This window comes from Neofelis nebulosa, chromosome 6 (genome assembly GCF_028018385.1).
Source record: "Neofelis nebulosa isolate mNeoNeb1 chromosome 6, mNeoNeb1.pri, whole genome shotgun sequence".
Lineage (NCBI taxonomy): Eukaryota > Metazoa > Chordata > Mammalia > Carnivora > Felidae > Neofelis > Neofelis nebulosa.
This window is the reverse complement of record NC_080787.1, coordinates 82772988-82788072: the sequence shown is the minus strand read 5'-3', so window position 1 is coordinate 82788072 and position 15085 is coordinate 82772988.

Sequence of the window (15085 nt, the reverse complement as noted above, 5' to 3'; positions counted from 1 at the left end):
TCTCGAGCCACTTTATCTTTCAGAGTCTGGAAGATCATGAACTCCAGGTATCCTTCTATTCCCCTGCCCACGCCTTTTCAGTCTCCTTAGCTGGTCCCCTATCTTTCATCCAGCCTCTAAATGAGTCCCTCAGGCTTGGTCCTGACAAGGGCTTAAAGGTTCAGAAACCAGAATTAAGGATGGATCTTCACTCTGCATATCTGTCCCTTATCTATGTTTTTACTGTCTTGGTGAGACACTCACTTTCCTGGTGAGAATAGACTTTCTCTACTTTAGAGGGAAACCAGATGTCCACAACCTAGACATATAGCTTAACAATCTTAACTAGAGAATAAATAAGGATTTCCTCTTTTGAGGTAAACTTTTAAAAATCTCACAGTAGATCTTTAATGGGTCTGCACTGGGCCATGTTCCTTCTCCTCAGACTGATCCTGTGACTGGAGAAGACATTCATTCATAGGAAACTAATGGAGATTTTTGGCAGCAGGAAGTGGGTGGTGCTTAACAACTGCCAAATATTTGTAAGTGGTTTTGGAATTGAATAACAGGCATAGGCTGAAAGAACTTTGCAGTGCATGACAGCAAAAAACTTAAATTGCTTTGGATAAAATATTGGTGGAACTATAAACATTAAAAGCGCTTCTGGTGAGGGCTCAACATGTCATTGGAAACTGAAGTAAAAGTGATCTTTGTTACGTACAGATAGAAACTTAGCTGACTTGTGTCCTACAGTTGTATGGAAAGCAGATCCTGTAAAGGATGAACTTGGATATTTAGGTTTCCAAGAAACTTGGGCACTAAATGCCATCATAAGTGTTCTTATCAGAGATATAGAGGGAAATTTGTTTCACTCACAGAAGATGAGAAGGTAATGTGACCACAGAGGCAGAGATGGGAGTGATGCAGATTCAAGCCAAGAAGTGGCCAAGAAGCAGCCACCAAAAGCTGAAAGAAGCAAGGGATAGATATTCTTCTAGAAACTCTAGAGGGAGTGTGGCCATTCTGGCATCTTGATTTCAGATTTCTAGCCTCCAGAACTGTGAGACAATAAATTTGTATTGTTTTTAAGCCACCTGGTTATTGGTAATTTGTTACAGCATCCACAGGAAACTAATACAGTAGGTGAATGACACAGCCTGGATCACCTGCCATTTCAGAAGCCAGCAAGCCTGAGATGTGATGACAACTCATTACCAAAATCATGTGTGAAGTTGAATAAAACAAAAACCAGACAAACAGAAACCAACAAAATAAAGCAGAAACATTTTCTTCTCTCCCTTGTATATCTTCTGTGTCTGACAGAAGCGGTGCTTACCAGGATTAGTTGGCCATCTTTACCCTTAGGTCACTTTCTCTCAGCAGTACTAGATGTTGCCAGATGCTCCCTGCTTCTTCAACACTCCCTTTCTTTGATTTCTATGGCCCTGCCCTCCCTGGCTTCCCTTCCCCTTCTCTGACCATTCCTTTCTTCTCAGTTTCTTCTGTATTTCATTCTCTGCTAACCATCCATCCCATCAATGTGGGGGTCCCCCAGGGGTCTGTTCTAGGTTGTCTTTATTTTCCTTCTCTTTCCATTGCTTCCTTTTGCTCAATAAGGATCCATGGGCTCCCAAATTTCTACTATCAACTCAAGCTTCTTTTCTTGAGCTCCAGGTCTACATTTAGAATGGCTTACTTTATATTTTCACCCGGATATCTCATGTTCATCAAACTTAGCATGTCTCTTCCCCACCCTCATTCCCAATGGCCCTTCATCCAGTATTTCTTATCTGGTAAACAGTACCTCTGTTTGCTCACTGGTTTATGCTAGCACCCTTGGAATCATGTCTAACACCATCCCTACCTACCCTCACAGTCAAGTTCAATCTGTTTCTAAGACCTAACCTTCTACCTCTGAAGTAGATATCAAACGTGGTCCACTGCTGTCATTCTAACTCAAGCCATAACCACCTCTCATCTGGGCTTCTGCAGCAGCTTCCCAGCTGTTTCCTGCTTCTACCCTTGGTCTGCTTCATTTTTTATACACTAGCAAGAGTGAGATGTTAAAAACACAAAACCAATTGGGGCGCCCGGGCAGCTCAGTTGGTTAAGAGTCCGACTTCAGCTCAGGTCATGATCTCAAGGTTCATGGGTTGGAACCCTGCATTGGGCTCTGTGCTGACAGCTCAGAGCCTGGAGCCTGCTTCGGACTCTGTCTCTCTCTCTCTCTCTCTCTCTCTCTCTCTGTCCCTCTTCAGTGTATGCTCTCTGTCTCTTTCTCAAAGTAAATAAATAAACATTAAAAAAATACAAAGCTAATCATGTCACCTTCCTACTTTAATCTCTTCAATGGTTTTCAAATACATTTAAGATAAAATCCTAATCAAAGCCTATAAAGTCCTGAAGGAGCTATAGTGGATACCCAGAATACCTATCAGGAATGAAAGACTTATTCTCCCAGCTGTTGGGAGTACAGCCAGCCTTGAGCTGGGGATTGCCTCAGCTGAAGAGAGCTGCCTTTCCCAAGAAGATGGCCTCCTTTATGGGTTGATCTTCATCCAATAACTGGATGATGATGGGGGAGGGTGGTTTAAAATCTCAACCTTCTCATTCCAACTTGGTCAACAACAACTTGGCCAGCTCGAGTGAACAACTTAATGGGGTCACCTGATACCTCTGTTGATACTGCAGCTCAACTTCTGTTCTGTAATGCTTCCTTCCTCTTCCTTCCATAAGTGTTGATCCCAAGAGCACTCCCAATAAAACTCTCACACACTAATCTCCATCTTAGAGTCTTCTTCTTGGAAACCAAACCTATGGCAATCTGTAAAGTAAATGTTGAGACCAAGGGAGGTAATGATCCCACTGTCCTTCCTGATGCTCAGATTATGTCTAAAATACTGTCATACCCACAGTGTATGTTCAATCTTTGGGGCTACATTTTAAGGAGTACATTGACAAAGTAGAACATGACCAAGGAGGACAACTAAGATGTTAAAGGACTGAAAATTTTGTCACAGGACAAAGGGTCAAGAGATGAAACTAGTTAGTCTGGAATATCATTAACCCGGTAGGAACATGATCATTATCTGTTGAATTTTGAAGGGCTGCCAAATGGAAGAAAATTTCACCTTGTGTTGTTCTAAGCACTAGGTTTAGTAGCAATGGGTGAAATTTCCTGGGGCACAAGTTTAGGCTTCATATAAAGAAGAAATTTCTAGCAGCAATGTAATGACATCTTTGTGAAACATAGTTTACTTTTACTGGACTTTACTTTTTACTTGTGTGCCCAGGTCTTGAGAATGAAATAGCAGAAATTCCTGAGCACAGAGAAAGTGTTGATCAGATGACTAAATTCTCCATGACAGCATTCTGTGACTTTCTGCTCTAGGGCATGGTTTTAAAAGTACCTGAAGAGGGTAATGGCTATAATCTGACAAATGGATTCCATAGCCAAGTAAATTTTAGAAAAAAGTTAAATAATATCAAGAAGATATTTTTACTATATGATTTATTAGTTTTAATATGTCAAAAATGCACCATAAAAGTCCATAGAGGCCACCAGGACTCAGCATTGCTCAGAACTCTTTCTGACCAATGGCTAGTCAAAACAACGGGGCTAGTGTTCTGTGGAACCTACTTCAAGAAATTCTGTTTTAGAACATATGTTGCCCTGAGTTGCTAGTGATGAGAAATTTTTAACTCAGAATCATGAAAATATAGATGGTTAATATTAGTAATTAAGGTTCCCAGAAATGTGGATACTGGCTAAAAAGTTAGAAATTCTCCCTGCTTTGCAGAGAAGGGTGTTTTGTTTTGTTTTTCTTTTCTTTTACATTTGTACCTTTAACACATGAATGTGCCTGCTAATGCCATCCTTGGTAATATTAGAATGGATAATGGATAAAAGCTAGAGTATTATCATTTTTGTTTCTATTCTTTATTAGGTGCCACATTGACCCTTTTTCAAATTTACTAACCATTTATATTTTGCAGTGTTGACAAGGTCCCTGGATAAAGAATCCCTCCAAACACACACACACACACACACACACACACACATATATGGAACATACATATATATATACATATATATATATGGAACACACATACATATATATATATGGAACACACAATTGGGGGATATACTTGACTATTGAAGTAAAAATTCAGATCTTCAGAGACAAGAAAACCCAGAAAATTGTACCAGTTTTACATTAACTAGGCTCATTGCTATCTTGTGCTACACAGACACTATAGTGAGTCCCAATTATCCAGCTACCTAATCAACACCCATAATTAAATTCCTCACATTTGCTCCCTTTTATTCAGCATTCCCAGTAATGAGGTACCCACTCTAGAAGAAAGAAAGTAACAGGGCATCCAGGTTATTGCTTATGCCTGTCTTAATTCTGTGAACTCTCTTATCAAATGCCCATTCTATAGGTCTGGTAACTGGCTTGATGCTTTTCAGTAGAGTGTGAAGTGCTCAAAAAGCTCAACCACAAAGTGTCGGGTTGGTCCTAGGACAATTAAAGATGTGCAGCAGCTCTGTTTCCAGACCACGATGCTTTTTGACTGATAGGTGAGCAGTTGCTCTAACTTGTAGGTTTAACTAAACTGAGGAGGCAAAAGAAGATGGGGAGAATTGTAGGATTAACTCATGTTTTTCAGAAATCTTTTCAGTTTCTATTACCAACAAAAATTTATGGAGGCACCAGCACTTTAAAAGACACTCTGGGCAACAGAATTATTTTTAACAATAAGAAAATAATTTTAAATAACTAATTTTGCTATGGGAGCATTTCTGAAGGCATAGAAGGTTATCAGTTCAAAGTTGGTGGGTAGCATATTAAAGAGAATTGGGCTATTCAAATGAATATCTCAAAGTCCTTAAAAATTCTAAGGAGGCAAATCAAACTATGGCGATAGAGTTGATAAATTATCTCTAAGATGAACAACGCAAGACTATTCTATGAGCACATTAGTTTTATCCATTTTAGGTGCTACCATACACTGGGGGTCCTTTTTGATCAAGAATACACCCCCCCCCCCACACACACACACATACATACACATAGACTTACAAGGCTGCTATCAAACACCAGAGATCATGTTCCTATGGCAACTACAGTCCATTTTATTGCAGTCATCTTTACACAAAATCAGTTTTAGAAATCCACTGTGATGAAAGTGATATCTGTTCACACTTCTCCAAGTTAAGCTTTCTATACTACATGTGATAGCATGTCCTTGCTATTCGCTAGGACTATATTATGTGTCAAAAATCATACACATTTCTAGTTTGATTAATCAACATTACATCTAACATGAATCAAAGTCCTCAAACACAAGGGGTCACAAAGACAATTGCCTTAAATCACTCTATGCCCAACTGTGCCATCTACAGGCTGAAGAAACTCTCTTGAGTGTGGTCAAAAATGTCTCTGATGCCATACGGGTCTTTAGAGGACTCCTAGGGGCCATCTTGCTCTTCTATGTACTTGAGGACATTTCTTGCCTCCCTGTGTTCCATAAGAGAAATTTCACTTCCTCCTCAAAGCAGTAGAGGATCTCAGGGATATAAGAAGTCTGTTGGAAATGTTACTGAGTATAATACTGTATTTGATAGAATGACTATGGGGTTGCAGTTAAGTGGCCTCTGACTCTGCTATTGATTAGCTTTGTGACTAAAAAGTTAGAAATTCTCCCTGCTTTGCAGAGAAGGGTTTTTTGTTTTGTTTTGCTTTTTTTTTTTTTTTTTTTTGCTTTGTTAATCTTCCTGGGTCTCAGTTTCTTCACCTGTAAAATGAGGATTTAGGCGAGGTGACCTGCAAAGTCTGATTTGGCTTAAAGCAACTGTGGCATTATATTTAATGGAATCAAGGAACTTGAATGAGTAAGAGTCACCCCTGTGGATGTGATCAGAAAGGAAAGTGGAGAATGAAATGACCTCCATTCCTGTCAAACCAAAGTGAGCTCCAAAAAATACAAATATCTGCGTATATAGTTTGTTATTTTTGTTATTAAAAGTACATGGAAACTACTATCAAGTGAGACAAAGCTATGAGATTCTGTTGTATGTTTTGGAGCTGATGGCGGGATGGATGTTTGTCATGGTTCTTCTGCTGCCATGCCCTTGTCCCCTAGTGGAGAATATGCATGCTGAATTTGCAATGGGAAAAGAGCAGTGCAGAAAGAGCTAGATGGGCCTGGAAATTTGAGTATAGAGTCCCAGTAAGAAGTTCAGTGTTTTCTCTCACCCAATCTGGGGAGGAAGGCGAAATGGGAAGAAAAGGTTACTCTTTAGCTAGTGCTTCACAGTCTCTAATGGATCTCAAAATAGCTTTAGATATTTGGCAATTCCTCTCTCTTCAAAAGCACAAAGTCATTCCTTCTCTCCAGATGCTGTTGTGCTTCCTGACATGTTAAGAGTTATGGGTACTTTCCTCATGATTTCAGGCTGTTTCTGTCTCTGTTAATCAGTCTGTCTCCCCTCTTTGCCCTTGCTACATGGCATTGGCAGAGCCGAGTTACAATATCTCAGCTGCTGTTCCAGCCTTTGCTTAATGGTGACAGAGGCCATATTTTCCCAACCAAAGTCTAGAAGAACATGGCATGACAAGTATGAATGTACTCAAGAGGAGAGTAGGAGAGAATATCAGAAATGAAGACTGTCCTGGAATACCCTTGATACACCAGATCACTTGGCAGCTTGCCATTCTTTGGTGAAAGGAGAGGAGCAACGGATCCTCCAGTTAAATGATATGCTTTCTTCATAGTTGTTCAGGTTCTTTAGATCACCAGGTCTTGAGTCTTTTTCTTGCCTTCCACATATATGCAGAAGCGTAAGTTTGGAGAGTGGGTCTGGAGCCAAAAGACCCCTGAAGCTTTCAGCTCCCTCAAACACCAAAAGAAAGATCATACTTTTGAAACATACAGCATCATTTCCTCTTATGTTTTATAATGCCTGCCACCCCCACTCTCCTTGGCAGACTCAGTCCTCTAGTTTCTTGAGGATGGAAGCTCCACGAGGGCAGGAAATGTTATCTATTTTATTCACTGCTGCATTTACAGCATCTAGAACTATACTTAGTACATAGAAGGTGTTCACTAAACATTTGTGGGATGAATGGATGATATTATTTGATTAAAGACTGAGCTATACCAATTCTTTTCATTAATTTGTGGTAATATTATAGATAAGGACATTTTGACAAGAGAAATCAGTGATAGGAAGAAAAAAGACAATTCCTATATCCTTCTTACTTGGTTTCAGTCCTGGATGAATCCTTCTTTATATATTTAGCAATATTTAGCTGTATTTTTTTGTAAATGACAGACCTTTCAGATGCTTCTGATTTATTTATTTATTTTTTTTGACCTAAACAGCAGTATGTACAAAGGGCAAGAGCCCTTGAGGTACAATGCCATATATAGCTAGCATGTGAAACCTGTTCCAATCCGATCATTAGTCATTGTTTCCCTGTTTGGGGCCTTTTATAAGAAATATACATATAATTCTCTCTAAAAAAATAATAAAATTGCCACTTCTCCCTTAAAGTCATTTCTGTCCTATTTTATTTTCTATTTTAAAAAATCTAATTCAGTCTCAAGTAATAATGACAAGGTTCCATTTATTTCAAATCACCAAAAATCCAATGTTATTTCAGTAATGTTAGTCTCAGAAAAGTCTTACTACTCCAAAACGACAATTTTATGTTTTTCTAAATGAAAAAAAGAGGAAAACTGCAACAAATTCCAATTATTTGGACAAGAAACTGGGCTAAAGTTTGTTTTGACAATACCTTGGAGGGAAGGATTTGTTAAGCTACTTACTACGGCAACAATTTAAATTATATAGAAAGGCAACTAGAAAGGGAAGGACATTAATATAAATAAATATGCAAATGACAAATTATTTTCTGTACATAATTGTCAGGAAAGCAGCTTCCTAAGAAACTTCACTAGGCTATGTTATTTATCTAGTTTAAATTACTATCAGAAAGCTTGGGGTGCCTGGGTGGCTTAGTTGGTTGAGCATCAGACTCTTGATACCAGCTCAGGTCCAGATCTAACTTGTTGTGAGATTGAGCCCCACTTCAGGCGCTGCACTGAGCTTGAAGATTGCTTAAGATTCTCTCTCTCTCTCTCTCTCTCTCTCTCTCTCCCTCTGCTCCTTCCCCAATCTCATGGGCTCTCTCTTTCTTTCTTAAAAAAAACCAAAATTACTATAAGAAAGCCTTACATGTGTATAGTGCTTTTTTTGTACAATTTACTGAACAATTGTCTATAAGTTTGGGGTTTTTTTTGAGAAAGAGAGAGAGAGAGAAAGAGTACAAGTCGGGGAGGGGCAGAGGGGGAGAGAGAGAGACAATCTTAAGCAGGCTCCACACCAGCCCAGTGTGGGGTTCAATCTCATGACCATGTGATCATGACCTAAGCCAAAATCAAGAGTTGGACGCTTAACTGACTGAGCTACCCAGGCACTCCTGCCTGTAATGCTTTTAATTATCATGGCAACTCTGTGAGCTAGGTATTACTGTCATTTTATAGACAGGAAAACAGTAGCTTTGAGGGGTCAATAGAGTAGCTCAAGGACACATGACTTAACAAGTGGCAATGCTGGGACTGCATCTTCAGATGCATGATCCAAACTTTACTTCACCGCAACACAGATGCTTGTTAACAGTTTTAATATGTTCTGTAATTTAGACTTTTCATTAATCCTGACAGACCAATTAGCCAAAATTAATGTGTTTTCTCCAAGTCAGTGGATAGAGTCAAGAAGAGCTTTGGAAAAAAATAGGAAGAAACACTTTTCATGATCATTAACCAGTGATGATAATAAATACATCTCATACCCAGAAGAGGTTCAGAATGTTCCCGTTTGTATCCTTATAATTGAACTCTAAGTTTTGAAAAAAAATCCTCACAGATCATCAGTTTGCTTACATCTCAAGGAAGAATATGAGTGTCTTGTCTTGTGACCCAGAGTAGGAGAATAGTGAGCATGGATATGAATGCATGTTTGCTTATTTGTTCTTGCCCTTAATAGATGGAAGATTGCAAAGGAGAAAGAATTAGCATAACTTCATATTTTTCCACAGCAACTCTAGAAAACACCAGAGTGATGCATTCAAAGTCAGAAAGAAAATTATTTTCAACCCAGAATTCTATACTCAGCCAAACTATCAATCAAAGGAAAGGGTGGAATTAAGGGATTTTTAGACATACAAAAATCTTACTCTCGGGGAGCCTGGGTGGCTCAGTAGGTTGGACATACGACTTCGGCTCAGGTCATGATCTCGCGGTCCGTGGGTTTGAGCCCCACGTCGGGCTCTGTGCTGGCAGCTCAGAGCCTGGAGCCTGCTTCGGATTCTGTGTCTCCCTCTCTCTCTGACCCTCCCCTTTTCATGCTCTCTCTCTCTCTGTCTCAAAAATAAATAAATGTTAAAAAAAAATTTAAAAAAAATCTTACTCTCATACTTTTTTCAGGAGGCTACTGGAGGATGTGCTGTACCAAAAGGAGAAAGCTTATCAAGATGGGAGAATAATGCTATACAGGAAACAAAGCATACAAACACAAGAGAGAGGCACATGGATATTGATCAAGAGGCATACCAGGCAGAGAGGGCAACTAATGTAGACTGGAGAATTTCAAACATTTGTGGCCAAGGACAGTACAGGGCTCCATATTCATGGCCACCCTTCCCAGGTGTATATAATGAAAGTACATGGGTTGGTGAGATTTACAATGATTAGACAATAAAGTACATTTCTAATATGAAAGTTTACATTGAAGCTTTGTGCCTCTCTTGTTTATGCCTGTTGACTGTGACACAGAAGAAAATATAGATCACCTGTATATAGATCACCTGTACACTTGTTATTCAGGTAATCTGTATTTTCTTCTGTGTCATAGTCAACAGGGAAAAACAAGAGAGGCACCAAGCTTCAATGTGTGTGTGTGTGTGTGTGTGTGTGTGTGCATGCGTGTGCATGCATTTGCACAGAATATTTCTGGAAGGACTTATGCCAGTAATGGGTTCCTTCTGGAGAGACAAAGTGGACAGCTATGGTGTAAGAAGGAGACTTTTCACTAGACGTTATGTATATTCTTGATCTTTTTGAGTTGCTTATTATATACAAAATATAACATAAAATATATCCTCCCTCTTTCGAAATTTCCAATTCAACAAACATGCAGATAAGTGCTCAGTCTGATTGGTCATGGATAGTTTGGGGATCACTGAAAGAGATTATTCTCACTTCCCTGTGTGTTTTATTTTCCTCTAGTTAGCTCAGAGGCCATCTGGAATGCTAGCTCAAAGATATGATTTCAATATGTATTTCAAATTGTTTCCTGAAAGGTGGTTCCAACTTATACAACCACCAGCAAAGAATGGAGAGAACCCACTTCCCTGTATGTCCTAGATTTACCTTTTTCATTTATTTTTTTATATGATCACATTATTTGGACAGGAAATTACTGAACAATACTCAGAAATGCGCTGGTTTTGTTTGGAGTTTTGGTGTTAATTTATCTGGATCTGACTGGGTTTTTTACAGCCTGGTGGCACACTGGCATCTCGGCATGAAATCCGAGCTCATGGCCAGGCTCTGCACACTCTTGGTACACCTTAGGATTTTGTTGTTCCAGAACCAGTGGAATACTAATTGTCCCCATGTAGTATTCGTAACAAAGAGCTGAATTACTCTGCATGACAGACAAAATCAGCTTGGCCACTGAAGGCAGCCTCATAAGCATAGCATGAATTTCTCATCCACTGTTGGATTGCTTAAAACATTCAATACTGAAGAAAAATTTCTGCTGGTGCCTTTTGCCACAACAAAACCCAACAGTATCTTAACAAGGATTCATTCTAGCAGCAGTCAAGATGCCGTTGTAAAAGCTCTCAGGGAGTCAGTTCTTTGTTGGCTTGTATTACCAGGCAGTATAGATTCTACTGCAGTGTAGGGTAGTAGGGACAACGTGGGTTTTAGAATCAGACCCATCTACTTCATACTTCAGTTCCACCTCTAACAAGCCATAAAACTTTGGGGATGTGCTTTCTCTGAACTTCAGTTTTCCTCACCTCTAAAATGATCATTTTAATAGTTACTTTATAGGGTCATGGTATGGATTAAATGAGATATGAGACATATATGCAAAGCACCTGGCATATGATAAGAACTCAGTTCACATTTTTTTTTCAACGTTTTTTATTTATTTTTGGGACAGAGAGAGAGACAGAGCATGAACGGGGGAGGGGCAGAGAGAGAGGGAGACACAGAATCGGAAACAGGCTCCAGGCTCAGAGCCATCAGCCCAGAGCCCGACGCGGGGCTCGAACTCACGGACCGCGAGATCGTGACCTGGCTGAAGTCGGACGCTCAACCAACTGCGCCACCCAGGCGCCCCTCAGTTCACATTTAAATACATTGGGTTAACCATATTAGCCATATTAATGTTTTAAAAGTACTTAGTGCCTGGATCATTATAAACCTTCATTGAATGCCCATAGTCTTAATTTTTTTTTTTTTTTACACTGCAGTGAGTAGTTTCGCCAAATTGAAGGTATTCTTTAATGAGTTAATCAAGTAACATCTATATTGAAGGTCTACCTACACAGCCTGTGAAGAGACCAAAAACTGCTATGCCTTCCTTAGACATATGCAGTCTAGTTAAAGAGATAAGAATAGACATAAAATTAATTATCTAACAATAAAAACCGTGTTATCTGAAGCAGGAAGGGAATAGAACAGATCATAGAAACTATAGTGACTCAAAAGGAGAGGAGAAGAGGAGAGAAAGAGGAAGAGAATGGAGGGAGGCATGGTTCTGTGGGTTGAATTTTGTCCCCCCACCAAAATTCATTATTTTGAAGTCCTAATCCCCAATGTGGCTGTATTTGGAGATGGGGCCTCTGAGGAAGTGATGAGGGTTAACTGAGGTCATAAGGATGAGACTCTGACCTCATAGGTCTGGTGCCCTTATAAGAAGATAAACAGAGGGGGCACCTGGGTGGCTCAGTTGGCTCAGGTCATGATCTCGCAGTTCAAGTTTGAGTCCTGCATCGGGCTCCTCACTCACAGCGCAGAGCCTGCTTGGGATTCTCTCTCTCTGCCCTTGCCCCCCACTCTCTCTCTCTCAAAATAGATAAAAGAAAGAAGAAGATAAAGAGACACCATAGCACTCTGTCTCTGCAGTGTGAGGATACAGCAAGACGTCAGGTGTCCACACAACTAGGAAGACAGTCCTCATTAGGAACCAGTGATCTTGGACTTCTAGCTTCCAGAACTGTAAAAAATAAACCTATGCTGTTTAAGCCACCCAGTCTATGCTATTTTTGTTATGGCAGCCTGAGCAGACTAAGAGGGAGAGAAAGCGAGGGAGAACATATTTTGGTAAGGCCAGAACAGGGAATTTGCACTGTCATTTGAAATGCCTTAAAGGGGAGGGTGGACCATGGAAGGACAAGCAAGAAGGCATGTTCTGGAGCCTTGAGTGAGCAGTTAGGGACCTGAACATGGCTGCTTAATCTAGGACCAGCTCAGGAAGGACTTAAAATTCCTTCAATAGCAAGAAGATACCAAGAGTGGCATAATATTTTGGGCAAAATAAAAGTCAGTGTAAGATACTTTTCCCCAACCAGCTGGCTGTCCTTTAGGGGTTTGGGGGGCAAGTTTGATAAATCATTCCACGTGAATCTTCACAGATAATGAAAATCAGGCCAGCTTAGGACAAATGAGATAAGGAATTGTAGGCATGACCCTGACCGGTGAACTCTGAATTACACTGAAATTACTAAGCACATAATCATCATTTGCTCATGCAGCATTCATTCTAAACAGACTGTCAAAGGGGCAAATTTCCTGTATTCAACTGCATTTCAAAGAATCTTAAAATGTAACAAGAAAATGTGGAGACGATTTAGTCAAATCCCACCCAATGGAAGGCTTTCCTTTACAATTTCCAAGAGAAAGTGCCATTAAACCAGGCCCTATCTAGACACTTCTTTAATGCAATTTTTAGAACAGCATTCTCTCTTCTCAGATTTAAGATGTTTTGAATCCTTTGGAGAGCAATAACTATAGTGTTATTTACTGAGTGCCAGTTACTATATGCCAGTCACTGTGCTGAGTGTTTTTCTTGCTGTACCTCATTTTAACCACCCGTTCTCACTTAAAAGCACTTTTGTTATTATTCCCATTTTATGAACGTGGCAAGTGAGGCTTAGAGAGGTCAAGTTACTTGCCTAAGATTACTTAGCTGGGAAGCAGTAGAATGAAAATCTGGACCCATGTGTTCTGCCCTTACAGTTTGAGCTCTTAATCAGATGTCCTCTTGCATTGACCTACATCAGTGGTGCTCAATCATTTCTCCATCCATCCCAGAGAGACTTTCAATGGGGCTAGAGAAAATGTGAGGATGAAGCTTGGAAAGGCCATCCTTGGGGCACGGGGGTGGCTTAGTTGGTTAGTTGGTTAAGCATCCAACTCTTGATTTCAGCTCAGGTCATGATCTCCTGGTTCATGAGATCAAGCCCCGTGTAGGGCTCTGTGCTGACAACATGGAGTCTGCTTAGGATTTTCTCTCCCTCTCTCTCTGTCCCTCCCCCATTTGTGCTCACTCGTGTGCTCTAAATAAATAAATAAATAAAACATTAAAAAGAAAAGAAAGGCCATCCTCAATCTCAGGGTGTTCTTCTAGGTCCCTTTCTTTTCTGGAACCCCCAAATAACAACCACCAATCCAGATATATCAGGCAACATCTGGGAGGAAAGGTCTTACTTTTTAAAATGTTACCAAGATGGTTAAAATACATAATTATTTTTCCACTGAAAAAACTCCATGAAAACAAAACTCTATATATGACTAATATGGTTTCCATAAAATAATCTGGCATCTTGGTATTTTAGGGTATGAAATCGATAGTAACATTGTTTCTTGGGGCGCCTCGGTGTCTCAGTTGGTTAAGTGTCAGCTCAGGTCACGATCTTGTGGTTTGTCAGATTGAGCCCCATGAGGGGCTCTGTGCTGACAGCTCGGAGCCTGGAGCCTGCTTCAGATTCTCTCTCTGTCCTTCCCCCCTTGTGCTCTCTACCTCTCTCAAAAAGTAAATAAATAAACATTAAAAAAATTTTTAAAAATAGTACCATTGCTTCTTATTTCATCTTGTCCTTACAAGCAGACGTCTGCACTTTTGGAAATCAGAGTCACATGAGATCCATTCCTTCATTTTCAAGAAGGTAACCTCCAAAATCCAAACATTATAAAAAAAAGGCACCGTCCTGTCTCTTTTTCTTAATTGCAGTAGTTATGATGCATCAGGGGTTTCTCCAGCTACAGTTTTAGAGATCAGTCCCTCTGTGTAAGTCATGAACTTATGTAGAATAAAAAACAGCTGGACAACATTTATTTAGCAGCTGCAAATATACTGTCAAGATTGTCATCAGGATAGTCCATGGCTTTCTATTGTCCAAACTCCATGAACTCAATTCCTTCAGAGTTTCCAAATGAGTCAAATAATTTAGTTCAAGCTCTGTGAGAACATGTATGCATGTGACCCTGGTGGGACCAGTTAGCCTCCATCTGGTTTCCACTGCTGACCTTCACCCTTACCTCATCAGTCAGCTAATAAAAACATGACATAGGCCAAAAGAAAGACCACGAATAAGCCAGCACAGCACAAAGTTCAAAGCCTTCTCCAAGAGGACAATAGAATCATCTTCATTAGATAAAAGGCAGCGTATGGTCATTTTAGTTTCTCTTTGGAACTTTGCTCCAGGTACTTTGTATATCTTAATTTATGGAGTATGGATTAAAACACTATTTTCTATGTTTAATTTTTAAGATTAGCTATGTATTTTAGTTTTTATTTTATGGCACAAAATATTTATTCCATAAATAGCACTGCTTTGCAAACAATAATAATAAGGGTTTGGTTAAGACATAAAATATAATTTAAGGCTGTGTCACATACTCTACATTAATTTTGCATTTTTTCGCCATTTTCTTCTTAAAAACAATAAATCATGGTAACCCCAGGTCAACTATTAATCTTATATTATTTCCTTGATAAGTCTCATGCTGTGCATTA